The sequence below is a fragment of the Kogia breviceps genome, chromosome 5 (assembly GCF_026419965.1).
Source record: "Kogia breviceps isolate mKogBre1 chromosome 5, mKogBre1 haplotype 1, whole genome shotgun sequence".
Classification (NCBI taxonomy): Eukaryota; Metazoa; Chordata; class Mammalia; order Artiodactyla; family Physeteridae; genus Kogia; species Kogia breviceps.
The window spans coordinates 101,060,502-101,082,016 of record NC_081314.1 but is presented as its reverse complement, the minus strand read 5'-3'; the positions used below and the strand labels follow the sequence as shown (position 1 = coordinate 101,082,016).

Genomic DNA, 21,515 nt, shown 5'->3' with positions numbered 1-21,515 from the left:
ATGACCCTGCATTATCCCTCTGGAAAAATAAACCATAAAACAATCCCTCCCTGTGCTAGTGCTAAAGTAAGAGAAAGGAAATAAACAAGGCAGCTTCCTGAGCTATAGCCTTGATTGCAGGAGGTAAGCTAGGTACATAGAGAAGTTGCAAATAATTTAACATTTCTTTCTGCTGAGGTGGTTCAGAGTAAGTTAGAATAAATAATGAACAGGAATTATTTAGTAAATAAAATATTTCAAGTCATAATTTTTTGTTGCCACCCATTATTTTCTAGAATCAGAAATCCTAAAAAACCTGTTGGCAGGTTCTTCTGGTGAAGACATATCTTCCATCACTGGTGATCAGCTTCCTAATTCTGACAGATACATCTGCCCAGGCAAGTACCTGGACCAAGAATAACTAGGTTAGTCTTTCTCCCTGCCCCCCACTCCGCTTTTTTTGTTGACTATACTAACAAAGGGACAGTATCAGGCAAAGGGAAAAATACATCTATTACCAAGCAAAAATGTTTGAGAAACTTACATCTGTAGAGTTCTCTGCCTGTTAACATCTAATCAAATATTTTTTTCTGAAAGTATGGTCTTTAATTCCCTTCCTGTGTTTTAAGGTGATGCCCTTTTCAAAACACAGCCCTGATTCATACAGATTAAATAGTGTTTGAATTGGCCAGAAAGAGAATATAAGAATATTCATTTCTGTTGGTCCTCTCTTTAGATTTCAGGCATTGTGGTTCTGTGGCAAGTCTGGTCTCTTGGGCTAACCTCTGCAGGAAGGGTACAGTGACACTGGAAGGGAGCATGCAGAGTGACAGGTGAATGAGAGAAATTATGTTGAGTTAAATCCATTCAGGGAGGTGATTTGTGGCCATGTGATAAAATGTACAGATGTTAATTGCTTTTCCTCTTCTCAGGCATGATTGCCTTGCTGTCCTACCTCACCTGTGTGTGCCTGCAGAGAGCACATGATAGATGTTACAAATAGGAGGTTCAGAGAGGGTGTAGTGTGAGAACAAAGGTGCTGGGAGTTGGCGTATGACAGATTAAGGGAAGAGAGGGCAACAAGCCTGGGCAGAGAAAAGAAGCAATATTTGGGCTAGGAGGGCAGACAACCAGAGCCTGAGATTATCACAAAACTCCAAAGACAAGGCCATGAATTGATAAGGGATTTCCCTGTCTTCCATCACACACATGAAGAAATCATCTTACCTATGCTGAAGATTCAAGTGTCTAACCAGAAATTCCATTTGGGATGGAAAAATGCCAGAATTCTTCCCCACCCTCTAACTGATTTGTTCATGACAATTTTCATACCAAAGTGACATGTCAAGTTTGACACAGATGACATGGACACCTAGGGAGAGATAATTCCCAGGCTCCAGCCATGCCCAACACACTCAAAATTTAGATATCCAGAGAGGATCAGAACCTGCACAAAATACTTAACAGGAGAAAACACACTGGGGTTGGAGAAAAATCAGGAGACATTGGGCTCACAAAAGCCAAATAGGAGAGTTTCATGGAGTGAATTGTGGAATAACAGAGAAAATAGAATAACATGTGAAGAGATGTGTCTGTGTGTCTACTGGATTTGGAAACATGATATGGAAGGAAGCCAGGTTAGAATGGGTTTTTCATTAACTAATTCTTGATGTCCACACACATTTATTTTTGAGTACTTATTATGTAGCAGACATTATTCTGGGTGTTTGGGGATTGATGGATGTGAAAACAGACATGATGTCTACTTTCATGGTGGCTCATGGAGGGAGGCAAATAAAAAAGAAAACCCCAATTACAAAAACAGGAATGACATTGGAATATTGGAGGAAGGAAAAAAAGGTCATTTTATCTGAGGCATAGTGATTGACAGAATGGAAGAATTAAGAGAAAACATGAGATGACCAGGGGCCGGATCACAAGGGAAAGGTCTTGTAGATTACATGGTAAAGGGTTAAAATTTTATTTCACATGCAACGGGAAGACTTTAGAGTAGATTTTGCATGGGTGCAATGTGATTTGATTTTAAAAGTGAATGAGAGGTGAGGAAGTGGAGATCATAAATAGAGTCAACTTCCTCAAGATATGTGCTGGGTAGAGTAGTAACTAACACTTTACTTAGTGCTTGTCATGAAACAGTCAATATTTTAAATATTTTTACCATCACTAATTTAATACTACCTACTCCTACAATGAAGCAGGAGCTATTATTTGTCTTACTTTGCTTATAGGTAAGGAAACTGAGGCACAGAACAAAAGTGGAGTTTTTTTTTTGTTTTTACTTGCTTGTTTTTATTCTGATAGGACAGAGGTAGAGCTTTTATTTTAATAAGAGAGAAAATAGAGAATATGGGCATAAATTCAGGTAGGTTTATTGTTTGACAGAAGTTATGAGCTTACCCCTTACCGTGTCAATTTTCTCAGTGCTCATCAGCTGAGGAAGAAGGAGCTGGGAGGCTCAAGGGTGAACAGGGACCTGGTGGGAGAGTAGGATATCAATGTTCTGGGAAATGTTTAACAACTTGTTTTCCTCTAAAAGCTTATCCTTTACAGTTAGATCTATAATCTGTCTGTAGTTAACTTTTTAGTATGATGTAAGGTAGGGATCAAAATGCATTAGCTTTCAGATGGAAATCCAGTTTACCCAGCACTATTTATTAAAATGACTATCATTTCTTTACTAAATCACAGGGTCATCTTTGTCAATTAGTTGACTTTATATGTCTGAGCCCGTTTCTGGAACCCTTGACTCTGCTCCATTGGTCAGTTGAAAACCTTTGTTTTTTCACTGACATTTTCAATCTCTACAAGGAAAGCTCAAATAAGACCTCTTGGGTTTGCTTTTACAACTATCAGGAATTTTATTGAGGTCAAGTATAAATATCTACACATGAAATATAAGGTCTTCCCTATTATCTTTTTCAAATACAATGTGAGGTAGATAAGAACTAGTACAATGCACTGCTCAGATTCTCCTACAGGACAGAAAGTCTTATTTCGTTAACTGATGGGAATGCTGTCAACATCCAGCCCTTAGCTGCCAGCCCTCTTCAGGATTGCCATAGACAGTTACCTGGCCCAAAGTCATTTCCCCTTCCTGGGGCAGCCCACATCAAATGACTCCTCTTATGGACAGCTGTTATTGTGAAATGAGAAGCTAAAGGGCTCAGGAGGCAGAGGCACTATGGAGATCAATGGAACTTTACCTCTGTCTGCTGGTGGAGATATTCCTCTAACTCTGAAAAGCCCTGAGTTGCAACAACAGGAAGCTTCTCCAAGAACTTGGAGACTTTCCCTAAGTGGGTCACCAGGAGTGATGGTAAGTGGGGCCACTTCTACTTCCACTTCTTAGTTCCTGAACCCATGTATTCAACCTATTAGGGATCTATTAGGAACCATTTAAAGGTCAATGATTTAAAGTACAACATTCTAAAGGATGGCACTCCTGTGCAATACTCCTTGCAAGGTATTGCCTCTGATCTGTCATTTTAGCGAGTTCTCCTTGGTATGGTATGAGCTAGTAGATTCTGCGGTCACGTAATGACTCCTGTACTTCCTTTGCTGTTGTTCTCTTGATATGAGGTGATATAATGTGGGATGCTGGGACAGTGGGTCAAATACCTTCTAATCTCTCAGGCCTGCACATAGGAGAGGCTAACCCCTATGTGGAATATTTGCATATTAGTGTAAGAATGAATTGTTACCTTTTCCAAGGTGGAAGGGATCTAATGTGGTCAAATACCACCAACTGGCTGGTTGGTTTTGTTTTTTGAATTTTATTTTATTTTTGTATACAGCAGGTTCTTATTAGTTATCCATTTTATACATATTAGTGTATATATGTCAATCCCAATCTCCCAATTCATAACACCACCCCCCCGCCACTTCCCCCCCTTGGTGTCCATACGTTTGTTCTCTATATCTGTGTCTCTATTTCTGCCCTGCAAACCGGTTCATCTGTACCATTTTTCTAGGTTCCACATATATGTGCTAATACATGATATTTGTTTTTCTCTTTCTGACTTACTTCACTCTGTATGACAGTCTCTAGATCCATCCACATCTCTACAAATGAAGCAATTTCATTCCTTTTTATGGCTGAGTAATATTCCATTGTATATATGTACCACATCTTTTTTTTTTTAACATCTTTATTGGAATATAATTGCTTTACGATAGTGTGTTAGTTTCTGCTTTATAACAAAGTGAATCAGCTATGCATATACATATGTCCCCATAACTCTTCCCTCTTGCATCTCCCTCCCTCCCAGCGTCCCTATCCCACCCCTCTAGGTGGTCACAGAGTGCCAGCTGATCTCCCTATGCTATGCGGCTGCTTCCCACTAGCTATCTATTTTACGTTTGGTAGTGTATATATGTCCATGCCACTCTTTCACTTTGTCCCAGTTTACACTTCCCCCTCCCCATATCCTCAAGTCCGTTCTCTAGTAGGTCTGCATCTTTATTCCCATCTTGCCCCTAGGTTCTTCATGACCATTTTTTTTTTAGATTCCATATATATGTGTTAACATACAGTATTTGTTTTTCTCTTTCTGACTTCACTCTGTATGACAGACTCTAGGTCCATCCACCTCACTACGAATAACTCAATTTCATTTCCTTTTATGGCTGAGTAATATTCCATTGTATATATGTGCCACATCTTTGTCCATTCATCTGTTGATGGACACGTAGGTTGCTTCCATGTCCTGGCTATTGTAAATAGAGCTGCAATGAACATTGTGGTACATGACTCTTTTTGAATTATGGTTTTCTCAGGGTATATGCCCAGTAGCAGGATGGCTGGATTGTATGGTAGTTCTATTTTTAGTTTTTGAAGGAACCTCCCTACTGTTCTCCATAGTGGCTATATCAATTTACATTCCCACCAACAGTGCAAGAGGGTTCCCTCACACCAGTTAGAATGGGCATCATCAGAAAATCTACAAAACAACAAATGCTGGAGAGGGTGCAAAGAAAGTGGCTGGTTGGTTTTATTATTATATAATAAACCACCCCATAACTTAGTGACTTAAAATAACAATTCTATTTTACTCATGATTTCCTGGTTTAGGAAGTCAGGAAGGACTCAGCTGGCCAGTATGTCTCTGGTCCACATGGCTCTAACTGGGGTGTCTGAGGCTAGAGGATTCACTTCTAAGATGTCTTTTTCCTCAGATGTTTGGAGTCTCCGTGTACCCTGGCCTCTCTCTCTCTCTCTCTCTCTCTGTGACATCTCGTTGTTCAGGGCCTCTATAGTTGGCTTGTTTTCTCATAGCATGGCCATCTCAGGGTAGATGTCTCAAGCTGCTTATTTGACAGCTGGTATCTCTCAATCAAGAGTTCCAGGAAAGAGCTTTCTGAGAGGTCCATTCTGAGAGGTGTATTCTGAGAGGTCTAGGTAACAGTTGCAAGGCTTCTTACAACTTAGCTTTGAAAGTTACAGAATGTCTGTATTAAAAAAAAAAATATTTATTTGGCTGCATCAGTAGTGGCATTAGTAGTGGCATGCAGGATCTTTATTTATTTATGGCTGCATTGGGTATTCGTTGCCGCACGCGGGCTTTTCTCTAGTTGCGGCAAGCAGGTGCTACTCTTCGTTGTGGTGCGCAGCCTTCTCATTGCAGTGGCTTCTCTTGTTGCGGAGCATTAGTTCTAGGCACACAGGCTTCAGTAGTTGTGGTACGTGGGCTCAGTAGTTGTGGCTTGTGGGCCCTAGAGCGCAGACTCAGTAGTTGTGGCGCATGGCCTTATTTGCTCCGCGGCATGTGGGATCTTCTCAGACCAGGGCTCGAACCCATGTCTCCTGCACGGGCAGTTGAATTCTTAACCACTGCACCACCAGGGAAGCCCGGCATTCAGGATCTTTAGTTGTGGCATGTGAACTCTCAGTTGCAGCATGTAGGATCTAGTTCCAGTGATTGAACCCGGGCCCCCTGCATTGGGAGCGTGGAGTCTTAGCCATTGGACCACCAAAGAATTCCCCAGAATGTCTGTATTTCTATTGGTAAGTGAGTCACTAAGGCTCAGCCTGGATCCAAGGGAAAGGAGGAACATATTCTACCTCTTGATGGCGGGGCTGGCATGTGCATAAAGGGAAGAGAGGAATTGATGGTGGCCACATTTGAGACAAACTACCACAGTCTCATTGAGAGTCCTGTAACAGGGATTTAGGGTTGACCTGTTGTTGGCAGATAGGAGATTCGGCAGTAGCAATAGCTAGATAAGCTTTGGTAAGTGGGAGCCCATGGTTTTCAGCTCATGCATAGCCTCCATTTCTGCCACCATGGATGCTTTTCCATGTGCCCAATGCAAGGGATGGCCAATGCAGAAGCTGATGTATGTCTACTGTCAAATAATTTTATCTACTTGTGTGCTTAGTGATTTTTCTGTCATAGATTCTCTTTAGGGATTATATGCAATACAATACCTTCAGACTTTGAATCCATTTCCATATGTCCATCCACATGCTCCTAGTATAGATTTTCTTAACCCCAGTCTTCCAGTATTTCTCCTTCCAAAATCTTGATCAGTTGTACTAAGACATTCCCTAGTGACCACATTCCCCCCACCCCCTTTTAAAATCTCAAACAGATGTGCCACCCAAAGCTTGGCCCAATGGGAGGATTTCCTCTCACTGTTCTCTTTCAGAATCACTCTTGAAAAGGAATATAATTTGGCCACAGTCTACTTAGGCTTACACCCACATACTGAGCTGACCAATCTATGGACCAAGCTTAATCATTTTTCCCTTCATGAGTATTAATCAGTATTCACCAGAGAAACAGAACCAATAGAGGAGATCTGTATCTTTATCTATATCATCTATATCTATATCTATATCTATGTCTATGTCATCTCTATCTCTCTCTATATAATATATATCTGTATATATACATAAATATATGTATAAATATATATACATAAATTTATTATAAGGAATTGGCTCATGCAATTATCGAGGCTGGCAAATACAAAATATACAGAACCAATGTTCCATTTTGAGTCGAAAGGCCAGAAATTGCTGTAGAACCAGGAAGAGTGGATGTCTCAGTTTGAAGGCCATCAGGCAGGAGAATTCTTATATTCAGGGGAGGAACAACATTTTGTCCTATTCAGATCTTCAGCTGATTGCATGAGACCCACCCACATTCTGGATGGCAATATGCTTTACTCAGTCTACCAATTTTTTTTTGATAGGTAAGAACTAGATTTATTGAGAGAGATACGCACTCCATAGAGTGTGGGTCATCTCAGAAGGCGAGAGGCCTACCAATTTAAATGTTAATCTCATCCAAAAACACCCTCATAGAAACATGCAGAATAATATTTGCTCAAATATCTGGGCACCCTGTGGTCCAGTCAAGTTACCACATAAATTACCCATCATGGTGAGCTAGCTATAAAGTAACTGCTGTGTGGCTGTATGTGTGAGCTGGTGCAATAGTGGTGGGTGACAATGACATGTGGATCTAGCTACCTGCTCATGGAGCTTGCTTGAACCCTCAGGCCCTGTTCATGCTCAATCTCAGATGTTCCACTTGCATCTCATGATGGCCTGCTGCTGGGCCCTTGGGCCTTATTATGATTTTGTGGGTCTGACAGCTTACGATTAGCAGTTCTGGCCAGTGGTGCACTTGATGTTCCAGGAACAAGCTCTCCATCTCTACCATAGTTCAGTAGAACAGCAGAATTTGTTGTTTGTAAGATGTACAATTCTCCACTGCAGGGGGTAGGGCCTTGCTCTCTCGCTAGTGCTGTCACAAAGTTCACACAACATCTTTTCCCACTCCTTACACCTCCAGTGCAATAGTGACTACTGGTCATATGATTCAAGAAGCAGGGCCCCTTGCACCACAACCTGGGCCTGCTTGTTTTCTCTTTCCTGCTTTGGACTCCATAGAAAATGGGTAATGTCCCAGGTATGGAATATTATTTCAAAACTCGAAGAAGCTGGTTTTGTGTTGTACTTCTTGATGAGAGATACAGAGTAAAATAATCGATCCTTTACTTTGGAGGAAATGTCCACAATGCTCTAGACTACTAAGCCCCTAAAAATTTAATTGATATGACAACTCCCTGAATATTTGTAGAATTTATCTCCCACTTTCTTAGGTCCTGAGGGATGCCCAGGCGGCCCAGGCAAATGTATTTGGTTAAAAACTACTGTTGGGCTTCCCTGGTGGCGCAGTGGTTGAGAGTCCGCCTGCCGATGCAGGGGACACGGGTTCGTGCCCTGGTCCGGGAAGATCCCACATGCCGAGGAGCGGCTGGGCCCGTGAGCCATGGCTGCTGAGCCTGCGCGTCCGGAGGCTGTGCTCCGCAATGGGAGAGGCCACAACAGTGAGAGGCCCGCATACCGTAAAAAAAAAAAAAAAAAAAAAAAAAAACTACTGTTATCTATTCTAAGTGAATGTGAACTGTTTCTGATTTTTTTTTGATAAGATTGGACAATAATGCATTTGCCAGATCAATTGTCCCAATAACATTTATGGAATATTTCTTAATTTTACTACTTATTAAAATGTAGCTTCATATATGCATGAGTGATTGGAAATTGCTATTTTGGTCCACTGATCTATTTGCCTATATTGGTGCCAGGGCCACACTTCTTTGGGTTTTGTAACATTATATTATGCTTTGATACTTTGTAAGGCATGCTTTTCCACACCATTTACATATCTTAAAGTTTTTATTTTATTTACTTGAGCCCAGCCTCTCCACGGCATGTGGGATCTTCCCGGACCGGGGCATGAACCCGTGTCCCCCGCATAGGCAGGCAGACTCTCAACCACTGCGCCACCAGGGAAGCCCTCCCATAGCTTTTGTTAAATTTCTCTTAGTACTTTGTGATTGAAAAAATTATTTTCCGGTTGTTCATTGCTAGTATATATAAAAATACAATTGAGGCTTTGGATCAACTCTGCAACTGTTACCAGAAAACTGGTTTATCTCTTGGAGGGTGTCAAGCCAAAAAACAGAACGAAGCCAAAGATGGGGAGAAAGTGATGCCGAAAACTCGGCCTCTGTGCACTGGTGCTGAATTGAGTCTCGGAGACAGAGTTTTGGGTGAAGTAGAAAAGAATAACTTTATTGTTTTGCCAGGCAAAGGGGGAAACAGCGGACTCATGCCCTCAAAACTGTGTGTCCCAACCCAGGGGGATTTGGTGAGGAATTTTACAGCAGTGGTTCAAGGGTGGGATTGCCAATAAGGATCAGGGTGTGTGCAGGGCCTGCACTCCTTTAATGTGTCCTTAGGTGGTTTCCTGATGAGCTTCTGTGGTTCTCAAGGTTATCAAACTGTGATGTTCTCTCTGGAATGAAGAATGTTCATCAAGTAGTTAACATTGTCCATTTTGGGGGGGGTTTAGTTCTGCAGAAGACCTCAAAGATATTGTTATGTGTATCCCTTGAAATGGAACCAGGACACTGTCTCAAGGCTGCACTATTGTTTTTTGACTGCTCCTGCCTTGTCTCTGCATCCACACCCTTCCCTGATTAGCAAATGTTTGAACCTGCCCTTTGGAGCTCAGGGAAGGTCATGGAGGCTGAAGCCTATTCCCTACAAGCAAGAATCAGGGGACACAGAAAGGCTTCCATGCCCAGGAGCCCCACAGGGTCCTACTTGGTTTCAAAGGGAGGATTTGTTACTACTTGTAGCAAGTAAGGAGAACACTGGGGATCTTTCCCAAAGCAGTGTCTCCCTGAACAGCAAAATTGGGGAAGTTTTAAGCTAAGGGAACATGCATGTTCATGAAGGGGCTTGGGTGGTTCACAGAGTCCAAGCTTTAGTTGATTCAAGTCAGGAGGCTCAGAAAAGGTCAACATCATCATTATTATTTTTTAAAAAATCTGTATTCTTGAGGGAAGTTGGTCTGTAATTTTATCTCCTTAAATAGTGCTTGTTTTATTTTATTAGAATTATGCTGTCTTCATGTGATGACTTGGAACTGTTCTTTCCCTCCTCTACTTTTTGAAAGAATTTTTGTAGAATTGGCATTATTTCCTTATTAAATGTTTGATAGAATTCACCATCAAAGCTATTGGGCCCTAGCAGTTTTTAAATTTAAAATTTGATATTAAAAAAATCCCAGGTATAAGGCTATTCAGATTTTCTATTTGTTGTGTCATTTGTTTAAAAGTATTTTGCTTTTTAAAAATTTTCTCTTTTATTTTTTGGCCATACTGCATGGTGTGTGGGATCTTAATTCCGCAACCAGGGTTCAAACACATGCCCCCTACAATGGAAGGGCAGAGTCCTAACCACTGGACCACCAATGAATTCCCTTGTTTTGTCAGTTTTGATAAGTTATGTCGTTGTGTCCTCCCAGCCTATTGATGGTGATGTTCTTGGCTGAGAGTGCCTGAGGCACTCACCCAGCCCTACAGAGCCCTCCCCTCCCCTCACTCACAGAACACTCCCCTCACCCTCACCAGTATTGTGGCTGGGCCAGTGTTGTGGCTGGGCTAGCCCTTGTGGTTCTTATTATTACTGCAGGATGCACTTCAGCAAGAAATGATCAGGGAACTTTTAAGAATGAGATTTATTACTCACAGGTCCTGGCGGGTACACAACATGCCTGAGGGCCACACAGCAAGGTCTTGGAGAAAGAGAAAGAGAGAGGAAAACTGGAGCTCTGCCTCTATGAGGGTCTGAGAGTAAGATGTCTAGGGCTTTGTGAGTTCACTCTTTATTGGTGAATTTAAAGCATAAGAGTGGGAATTAGGGAAATGCAAGGGTAACTAAAGTGGTCAGTTATCTAGGCTACTTGGGCTTTATAAAAGGGGAACTTCATCACTAGGAGTAGCCTAGCTCCTTATATAGTTGTTTTGCTCTGTCATACATCTGGCAGTATGTTTGAGATGGATATCTTTGAAATGGATGCCTCAGCAATCTAAAGCTTAATGTCAGGCACTTAACATTACAATTAAAAACTTAATGTCAGTCATGTACACAACACGTTTTTCAAGAAATGTGTGTATTTCATGTACGTTGTTATACATATTGGCAAAATGTTGTTCAAAATGACACCTTGCTGGACTTCCCTGGTGGAGCAGTGGTTAAGAATCCGCCTGCCAATGCAGGGGACATGGGTTTGAGCCCTGGTCTGGGAAGATCCCACATGCCGTGGAGCAACTAACCCCGTGTGCCACAGCTGCTGAGCCCAGGCACCGAGAGCCTGTACTCCACACCAAGAGAAGCCACTGCAATGAGAAGCCTGTGCACCGCAACGAAGAGTAGCCCCCACTTGCCGCAACTAGAGAAAACCCGCACACAGCAACGAAGACCCAATGCAGCCAAAAATAAATATAAATAAATGAATTTATTAAAAAAACCCCAACTTCTTATTATTTTAAATATCTATAGGATCTGTAGTAATGAACCTTTCTTTTCTAATATTTGGAGATTTTATCTTCGTTCTTTTTCTTAATTTCTCTTGCTAGAGATTTATCAGTTTTATTAATCTTTAAAGGAACTCTTGACCTTGTTAATTTTTTCTATTGTTCTGCATTTTCTGCTGTTTTCTGTTCTTATTTTTAGCCCTTTTCTTCTAGATACTTTGAATTTTATTTTCTCTTTCTTTTTCTTTAAACTAGCTTCTTAAGGTGGAAACAGATTTTTTAAAAAAAATTTAAAATTTTATTTTATTTATTTATTCTTCATACAGAAGGGTCTTATTAGTTATCGATTTTATACATATTAGTGTATATATGTCAATACCAATCTCCCAGTTCACCCCATCACCACCACCACCCCTCACGTTCCCCTCTTGGTGTCCATACGTTTGTTCTCTACATCTATGTCTCTATTTCTGCCTTGGAAACTGGTTCATCTGTACCATTTTTAATATTCCACATATATGCGTTAATATATGTTATTTGTTTTTCTCTTTCTGACTTCACTCTGTATGACAGACTCTAGGTCCATCCACATCTCTACAAATGACCCAATTTCATTTCTTTTTATGACTAATACTTCATTGTATATATGTACCACATCTTCTTTATCCATTCATCTGTTGATGGGCATTTAGGTTGCTTCCATGACCTGGCTATTGTAAGTAGTGCTGCAATGAACATTGGAGTGCATGTGTCTTTTTGAATTATGGTTTTCTCTGGGTATATGCCCAGTAGTGGGATTGCTGGGTCATATGGTAATTCTATTTTTAGTTTCTTAAGGAACCTCCATACTGTTCTCCATAGTGGCTGTATCAATATACATTCCCACCAACAGTGGAAGAGGGTTCCCTTTTCTCCACACCCTCTCCAGCATTTGTTGTTTGTAGATTTTCTGATGATGGCCATTCTAACAGGTGTGAGGTGATACCTCATTGTAGTTTTGATTTGCATTTCTCTAATAATTAGTGACATTGAACAGCTTTTCATGTGCCTCTTGGACATCTGTATGTCTTCTTTGGAGAGATGTCTATTTAGGTCTTCTGCCCATTTTTTGATTGGGTTATTTATTTTTTCGATATTGAGCTGCATGAGTTATTTATGTATTTTGGAGATTAATCCTTTGTCCATTGATTCATTTGCAAATATTTTCTCCTGTTCTGAGGGTTGTCTTTCTGTTTTGTTTATAGTTTCCTTTGTTGTGCAAAAGATTTTAAGTTTCATTAGGTCCCATTTGTTTATTTTTGTTTTTATTTCCATTACATTAGGAGGTCCATCCAAAAAGATCTTGCTGTGATTAATGTCAAAGAGTGTTCTTCCTATGTTTTCCTCAAAGAGTTTTATAGTGTCCGGTCTTACATTTAGGTATTTAATCCATTTTGAGTTTATTTTTATGTATGGTGTTAGGGAGTGTTCTAATTTCATTCTTTTACATGTAGCTGTGCAGTTTTCCCAGCACCACTTATTGAAGAGACTGTCTTTTCTCCATTATAAATCCTTGACTCCTTTGTCATAGATTAATTGACCATAAGTGTGTTGGTTTATCTCTGAGCTTTCTATCTTGTTCCATTAATCTATATTTCTGTTTTTGTGCCAGTACCATATTGTCTTGATTACTGTGGTTTTGTAGTATAGTCAGAAGTCAGGGAGTCTGATTCCTCCAGCTCCGTTTTTTTCCCTCAAGACTGCTTTGGCTATTCGGGGTCTTTCGTGTCTCCACACAAATTTTAAGATTTTTTGTTCTAGTTCTGTAAAAAAATGCCACTGGTAATTTGATACGGATTTCATTGAATCTGTAGATTGCTTTGGGTAGTATAGCCATTTTCACAATATTGATTCTTCCAATCCAAGAACTTGGTATATCTCTCCATCTGTTTGTGTCATCTTTGATTTCTTTCATCAGTCTCTTACAGTTTTTTGAGTACAGGTCTTTTGCCTCCTTAGGTAGGTTTATTCCTAGGTATTTTAGTCTTTTTTGTTGCAAATTAATTTCTCTTTATGATTTTTCATTGTTAATGTATAGGAGTGCAAGAGATTTCTGTGCATTAATTTTGTATCCTGCAACTTTACCAAATTCATTGATTAGCTCTAGTAGTTTTCTGGTAGCATCTTTAGGATTCTCTATGTATAGTATCATATCATCTGCAAACAGTGACAGTTTTACTTCTTCTTTTCCAATTTCTATTCCTTTTATTTCTTTTTCTTCTCTGATTGCCATGCCTAGGTGAGAGTGGACATCCTTGTCTTGTTCCTGATCTTAGAGGAAATGCTTTCAGTGTTTCACCATTGAGAATGATGTTTGCTGTGGGTTTGTCATATATGGCCTTTATTATGTTGAGGTAGGCTCCCTCTATGCCCACTTTCTGGAGAGTTTTTATCATAAATTGGTGTTGAATGTTGTCAAAAGCTTTTTCTGCATCTATTGAGATTATCATATGGTTTTTATTTTTCAATTTGTTAATATGGTGTGTCACACTGATTGATTTGCATATATTGTAGAATCCTTGCATCCTTGGGATAAATCCCACTTGATCATGGTGTATGATCCTTTTAATGTGCTGTTGGATTCTGTTTGCTAGTATTTGGTTGAGGATTTTTGCATCTATGTTCATCAGTGATATGGGTCTGTAATTTTCTTTTTTAGTAATATCTCTGTCTGGTTTTGGTATCAGGGTGATGGTGGCCTCATAGAATGAGTTTGGGAGTGTTCCTTCTTCTGCAATTTTTTGGAAGAGTTTGAGAAGGATGGGTGTTAGCTCTTCTCTAAATGTCTGATAGAATTCATCTGTGAAGCCATCTAGTCTTGGACTTTTGTTTGCTGTAAGATTTTTAATCGCAGTTTCAATTTCATTACTTGTGATTGGTGTGTTCATATTTTCAATTTCTTCCTGGTTCAGTCTGGAAGGTTATACCTTTCTAAGAATTTGTCCATTTCTTCTAGGTTGTCCATTTTACTGGCATAGAGTTGCTTGTAGTAATCTCTTATGATGCTTTGTATTTCTGCAATGTCCATTGTAACTTCTCCTTTTTCATTTCTAATTTTATTGATCTGATCCTCTCCCTCTTTTTCTTGATGAGTCTGGCTAATGGTTTATCTATTTTGTTTATCTTCTCAAAGAACCAGTTTTTACTTTTATTGATCTTGCTATTGTTTTTCTTTGTTTCTATTTCATTTATTTCTCCTTTGATCTTTATGAATTCTTTCCTTCTACTAACTTTGGGTTTTGTTTGTTCTTCTTTCTCTAGTTCCTTTAGGTGTAAGGTTAGATTGCTTATTTGAGATTTTTCTTGTTTCTTGAGGTAGGAATGTATTGCCATAAACTTCCCTCTTAGAACTGCTTTTGCTGCATCCCATAGGTTTTGGATCATTGTCTTTTCATTGTAATTTTTCTGTAGGTATTTTCTGATTTCCTCTTTGATTTCTTCAGTGATCTCTTGGTTATTTAGTAATGTATTGTTTATCCTCCATGTGTTTGTGTTTTTTCCTTTTTTTCCCATGTAATTGATTTCTAATCTCATAGCGTTGCAGTCAGAAAAGATGCTTGATATGATTTCAATTTTCTTAAATTTACCGAGGCTTGATTTGTGACCCAAGATGTGATCTATCCTGGAGAATGTTCCATATGCACTTGAGAAGAAAGTGTATTCTATTGTTTTTGGATGGAATGTCCTATACATATCAATTAAATCTATGTGGCCTATTGTGTTATTTAAAGCTTGTGTTTCTTGTTTCTTGTGTTTCTTATGGGTCTTGTTTTTGTATCCATTCAGCGATCCTGTGTCTTTTGGTTAGAGCATTTAATACATTCATATTTAAGGTAAATATCAATATGTATATTCCTATGACCATTTTCTTAATTGTTGTGGGTTTGTTTGTGTTGGTCCTTTTCTTCTCTTGTGTTTCCCACTTAGAGAAGTTCCTTTAGCATTTGTTGTAGAGCTGGTTTAGTGGTGCTGAATTCTCTTAGCTTTTGCTTTTCTGTAAAGATTTTGAATTCTCCATCGAATCTGAATGAGATCCTAGCCAACTAGAGTAATCTTGGTTGTAGGTTCTTCCCTTTCATCACTTTGAATATATCGTGCCACTCACTTCTGGCTTGTAGAGTTTCTGCTGAGAATTCAGCTGTTAACCATATAGGAGTTCCTTTGTATGTTATTTGTCGTTTTTCCCTTGTTGCTTTCAATAATTTTTCTTTGTCTTTAATTTTTGTTAATTTGAGTACTATATGTCTCGGCATGCTTCTCCTTGGGTTTATCCTGCCTGGGACTCACTGCACTTCCTGGACTTGGGTGGCTATTTCCTTTCCCATGTTAGTGAGGTTTTCGACTATAATCAATATTCAATTGATTCAAATATTTTCAAATAGTCAAATATTTTCTTAGGTCCTTCCTCTCTGTCTTCTCCTTCTGGGACCCCTGTAATGCGAATGTTGTTGCGTTTAATGTTGTTCCAGAGGTATCTTAGACTGTCTTCATTTCTTTTCATTCTTTTTTCTTTATTCTATTCCATGGCAGTGAATTCCACCATCCTGTCTTCCAGGTCACTTATCTGTTCCTCTGCCTCAGTTATTCTGCTATTATTTCCTTCTAGTGTATTTTTCATTTCAGTTATTGTATAGTTCATCTCTGTTTGTTCTTTAATTCTTCTAGCTCTTTGTTAAACATTTCTTGCATCTCCTTGATCTTTGCTTCCATTCTTTTTCCAAGGTCCTGGATCATCTTCACTATCATTATTCTGAATTCTTTTTCTGGAAGGTTGTCTATCTTCACTTCATTTAGTTGTTTTTCTGGGGTTTTATCTTGTTCCTTCATCTGGTTCATAGTCCTCTGACTTTTCATTTTGTCTATCTTTCTGTGAATGTGGTTTTCATTCCACAGGCTGCAGAATTGTAGTTCTTTATGCTTCTGCTGTCTGCCCTCTGGTGGATGAGGCTATCTAAGAGGCTTGTTCAAGCTTCCGGATGGGAGGGACTGGTGATGGGTAGAGCTGGGTGTTGCTCTGGTGGGCAGAGCTCAGTAAAACTTTAATCCACTTGTTTGCTGATGGGTGGGGCTGGGTTCACTCCCTGTTGGTTGTTTGACTTGAGGTGATCCAGCACTGAAGTCTACCTGGCTCTTTGGTGGGGCTAATGGCAGACTCTTGGAGGGCTCATGCCAAGGAGTGCTTCTCAGAACTTCTGCTGCCAGTGTCCTTGTCCCTGTGGTGAGCCACAGCCACCCCCCTGCCTCTGCAGGAGACCCTCCAACACTAGCAGGTAGGTCTGGTTAAGTCTCCTATGGAGTTACTGCTCCTTCCCCTGGGTCCTGACATGCACACTACTTTGTGTGTGCCCTCCAAGAGTAGACTCTCTGTTTCCTCCTGTCCTGTTGAAGTCCTGCAATCAAATCCCGCTAGCCTTCAAAGTCTGATTCTCTAGGAATTCCTACTCCCACTGCCAGACCCCCATGTTGGGAAGCCTGAATTGGGGCTCAGAACTTTCACTCCTGTGGGTATACTTCTGTGGTATAAGTGTTCTCCAGTTTTTGAGTCACCCACCCAGTGGTTGTGGGGTTTGATTTTATTGTGATTGCGCCCCTCCTTCCAGCTCATTGCAACGTCTCCTTTGTCTTTGGATGTGGGGTATCATTTTTGGTGAGTTCCAGCATCTTCTTGTCGATGATTGTTCAGCAGTCATTTGTGATTCTGGTGCTCTCCCAAGGAGTGAGTGCACGTCCTTCTACTCCACCATCTTGAACCAATCTCTGAAACATAGATTTTTATACCTTTCTTATTTTCTAAATAGGAACTGAGAATAAAAGCAAGCAGAATCCAACAGCACATTAAAAGGACCATACAGCATGATCAAGTGGGGTTTATCCCAGGAATGCATGCAATCTTCCCAGGAAGATTTTGTACTGGCACCAAAACAGAACTATAGATTAATGGAACAGGATAGACAGCCCAGAGATAAACCCACACACATATGGTCACCTTAATTTTGATAAAAGAGGCAAGAATATACAATGGAGAAAGGACAGCCTCTTCAATAAGTGGTGCTTGGAAAACTGGACAGCTACATGTAAAAGAATGAAATTAGAACACTCCCTAACACCATACACAAAAATAAACTCCAAATGGATCAAAGACCTAAATGTAAGGCCAGACACTATAAAACTCTTAGAGGAAAACATAGGCAGAACACTCTATGTCATAAATCACAGCAAGATCCTTTTGACCCACCTCCTAGAGAAATGGAAATAAAAACAAAAATAAACAAATGGGACCTAATGAAACTTAAAAGCTTTTGCACAGTGAAGGAAACCATAAACAAGACGAAAAGACAACCCTCAGAATGTGAGAAAATATTTGCAAATGCAGCAACTGACAAAGGATTAATCTCTAAAATTTATAAGCATCTCATGCAGCTCAATATCAAAAAAACAAACAACCCAATCCAAAAATGGGTTGAAGACCTAAATAGACATTTCTTCAAAGAAGATATACAGGTTGACAACAAGCACATGAAAGGATGCTCAACATCACTAATCATTAGAGAAATGTAAATCAAAACTACAGTGAGCTGCTCCTCATCTCCCACCCTCCCTGTGCTGGGCCCTGGTCTTTCCCAGCTGGTTCCCAGCTGCCATGGGCTTGGTAATGGAGCCATTGCTCCTGGCCTGGAGCTATTTTAGGCACAGAAATTTCCAGCTCTGGGCAGATCTGTACATGCAGATGCTGGAGAAGTCCCCTTATGACCAGATTGAGCACACTGAGGCACGTGGTGAAGTAATTTGTACAAAGTTACAAAGCTGGCAGCCTGGATTTTAAAAGCACAAGCACTAAATGAAGTGGTGTACATAGATGAAATTGACGTAGATCAGGAAGGAATTGCAGAAATGATACTGAACAAAAATACTATTGCTCAGGTTCCACATCCTGGAACATCTCTGAAACTCCCTGGAAGTAACTGGACAGGAGGGCCTAGTCCAGCTGTCAGGCTAATCACTCAAGCTGGAATACCCATTACAGGTTTCCTTAGACCCAGCACACAAAGTGGAGGGCCAGGGACTATGGAACAGGCCATTAGAACACCCAGAACTGCCTACACAGCTTGCCCTATCACCAGCTCATCTGGAAGATTTTTAGGCTGGGAGTGGCTTCCATGCTTACAAATCCTGATGGACCTTTTACAAATTTATCTAGACTGAATTTAACAAAGTATGCCCAGAAACCTAAATTGGCAAAGGCTTTGTTAGAGTATATCTTTCATCATGAAAATGATGTTAAGACTGCTGTGGATTTGGCTGCCCTTTCCACAGAGCATTCTCAGTACAAGGACTGGTAGTGGAAAGTGCAGATTGGAGAATGTTACTACAGGTTAGGAATGTATCTTGAAGCAGAAAAACAATTTAAATCAGCCCTGACGCAGCAGGAAATGGTAGATACATTTCTCTACTTGGCAAAAGTTTACATCTCATTGGATCAACCTGTGACTGCTTTAAATCTTTTCAAACAAGGCTTAGATAAGTTTCCAGGAGAAGTAACCCTACTTTGTGGAATTGCCAGGATCTATGAGGAAATGAACAGTATTTCATCAGCCACTGAATACCACAAAGAGGTTTTGAAACAGGACAACACTCAGGTGGAAGCCATTGCATGCACTGGAAGCAACCATTTTTATTCTGATCAACCAGAAGTAGCTCTCTGGTTTTACAGGAGATTCCTGCAGATGTGTGTTTATAACTGCCAGCTTTTTAACAACCTGGGGCTCTGTTGCTTCTATGCCCAGCAGCATGATATGACTCTGACCTCATTTGAAAGTGCCCTTTCTCTGGCTGAAAATGAAGAGGAGGTAGCTGAGGTCTAGCACAACTTGGGACACGTAGCTGTGGGAATAGGAGATACGAATCTGGCCCATCAGTGCTTCAGGCTGGGTCTGGTTAACAACAATAACCACGCAGAGACCTATAACAACCTGGGCATGCTGGACATGCAGAAGGGCCATGTCGAACACGCAAGAGCACCTCACAGTTGCAAGCTGCTTCATCCTTAGTACCCCACATGTATGAGCTGCATTTTAATTTTGAAACAGTTATCTGATAAGATGGGAGATCTACAGAGGAGCTACATTGCTGCTCAGAAGTCCGAAGCAGCATTTCCAGATCACCTGGGCACTTAACACATAACTAAGCAGTTAAAGCAGCATTTTGCTATGCTCCGATTTTTCCTCAGACTAAAGATATTCTTATGGAGGGACATTATGCAAGGGAAACAGTAGTGTATAAATATGTGTAGTACAAACCTGTGCTTGATATTAGTGAAGGTGACATAAGGGAAATTAAACTGGAATATTTAAAACTTTATAATAATAACTTTATAAGATAATGTTATAAAAGAAAGGATTTAAGCATTTGTAAGCAGATTATGAAATCTACCACAATATATGGTAGATGTTTATTTATAATGTTTACAAAACATTTTCACGAATTTCCTCAAATTTTTATAAAGTCACATTTTTAATGAACTTTATCTGACCATTAGCTATCATGTAGCTTAAAAGGTCTGAAATATGCCTTTAAAATTGCACTTTTATGACTAAAAGTGATATATTTATTCTTGGTAGAGATTTTAGAGATTAAAAATTGTACATAAAGCTATATTTTATCAAATGCTTTGTGACAAACTCTACTTTTTCTTATATACTCTGCTTTAAAATAAATGTATGTAAAACACCAGAAAAAAAATTAAAATGAAGTATCACCTCACACCAGTCAGAATGGTCATCATCAAAAAATGTACAAACAATAAATGTTGGAGAGGGTGTGGAGAAAAGGGTACCCTCTTGCACTTTTGGTGGGAATGTAAAGCGATACAGCCACTATGGAGAACAGTAGGGAGGTTCCTTAAAAAACTAAAAGTAGAACTACCATACAACCCAGCAATCCCACTACTGGGCATATACACTGAGAAGACCATAATTCAAAAAGAGTCATATACCAAAATGTTCATTACAGCTCTATTTAAAATAGCCAGTTCGTGGAAGCAACCTAAGTGTCCATCAACAGATCAATGGATAAAGAAGATGTGTCACATATATACAATGGAATATTACTCAACCATAAAGAGAAATGAAATTGAGTTATTTGTAGTGAGGTGGCTGGACCTAGAGTCTGTCATACAGAGTGAAGTAAGTCAGAAAGAGAAAGACAAATACCATATGCTAACACATATATATGGAATCTTAAAAAAAAAAAGTTCTGAAGAACCTAGGAGCAGGACAGAAATAAAGACACAGACGTAGAAAATGGACTTGAGGACACGGGGAGGAGGAAGGGTAAGCTGGGACGAAGTGCGAGAGTGGCATGGACATATATACACTACCAAATGTAAAATAGATAGCTAGTAGGAAGCAGCCACATAGCACAGGGAGATCAGCTCGGTGTTCTTTGACCACCTAGAGGGATGGGACAGGGAAGGTGTGAGGGAGATGCAAGAGGGAGGAGATATGGGGATACATGTATATGTATAGCTGATTCACTTTGTTGTATAGCAGAAGCTAGCACACCATTGTAAAGCAATTTTACTCCAATAAACATGTTAAAAAAATAAAATGTGTTGTTTTCAGTTCCTATTTTTATTAAACATCTGTCCACGTTAAAAAGAAGTGTCCACGCCACTCTTGCACTTCGTCCCAGCTTACCCTTCCCCCTACCCATGTCCTCAAGTCCATTCTCTATGTCTCTGTTTTTATTCCTGTCCTGCTCCTAGGTTCTTCAGAACATTTTTTTTTTTTAAGATTCCATATATATGTGTTAGCATATGGTATTTGTTTTTCTCTTTCTGACTTACTTCACCCTGTATGACAGACTTTAGGTCCAGCCACCTCACTACAAATAACTCAATTTCATTTCTTTTTATGGCTGAGTAATATTCCATTGTATATATGTGACACATCTTCTTTATCCATTGATCTGTTGATGGACACTTAGGTTGCTTCCACGAACTGGCTATTTTAAATAGAGCTGTAATGAACATTTTGGTATATGACTCTTTTTGAATTATGGTCTTCTCAGTGTATATGCCCAGTAGTGGGATTGCTGGGTTGTATGGTAGTTCTACTTTTAGTTTTTTAAGGAACTTC

The 21,515-nt window shown here is 39.8% G+C and overlaps 1 pseudogene; it reads left to right on the top strand.

Moving 5' to 3' along the window:
• The first annotated feature begins 18,019 nt into the window (after window positions 1-18,019).
• On the top strand, window positions 18,020-19,652 carry LOC131756877 (tetratricopeptide repeat protein 8-like; annotated as a pseudogene).
• Window positions 19,653-21,515: the final 1,863 nt, after the last annotated feature.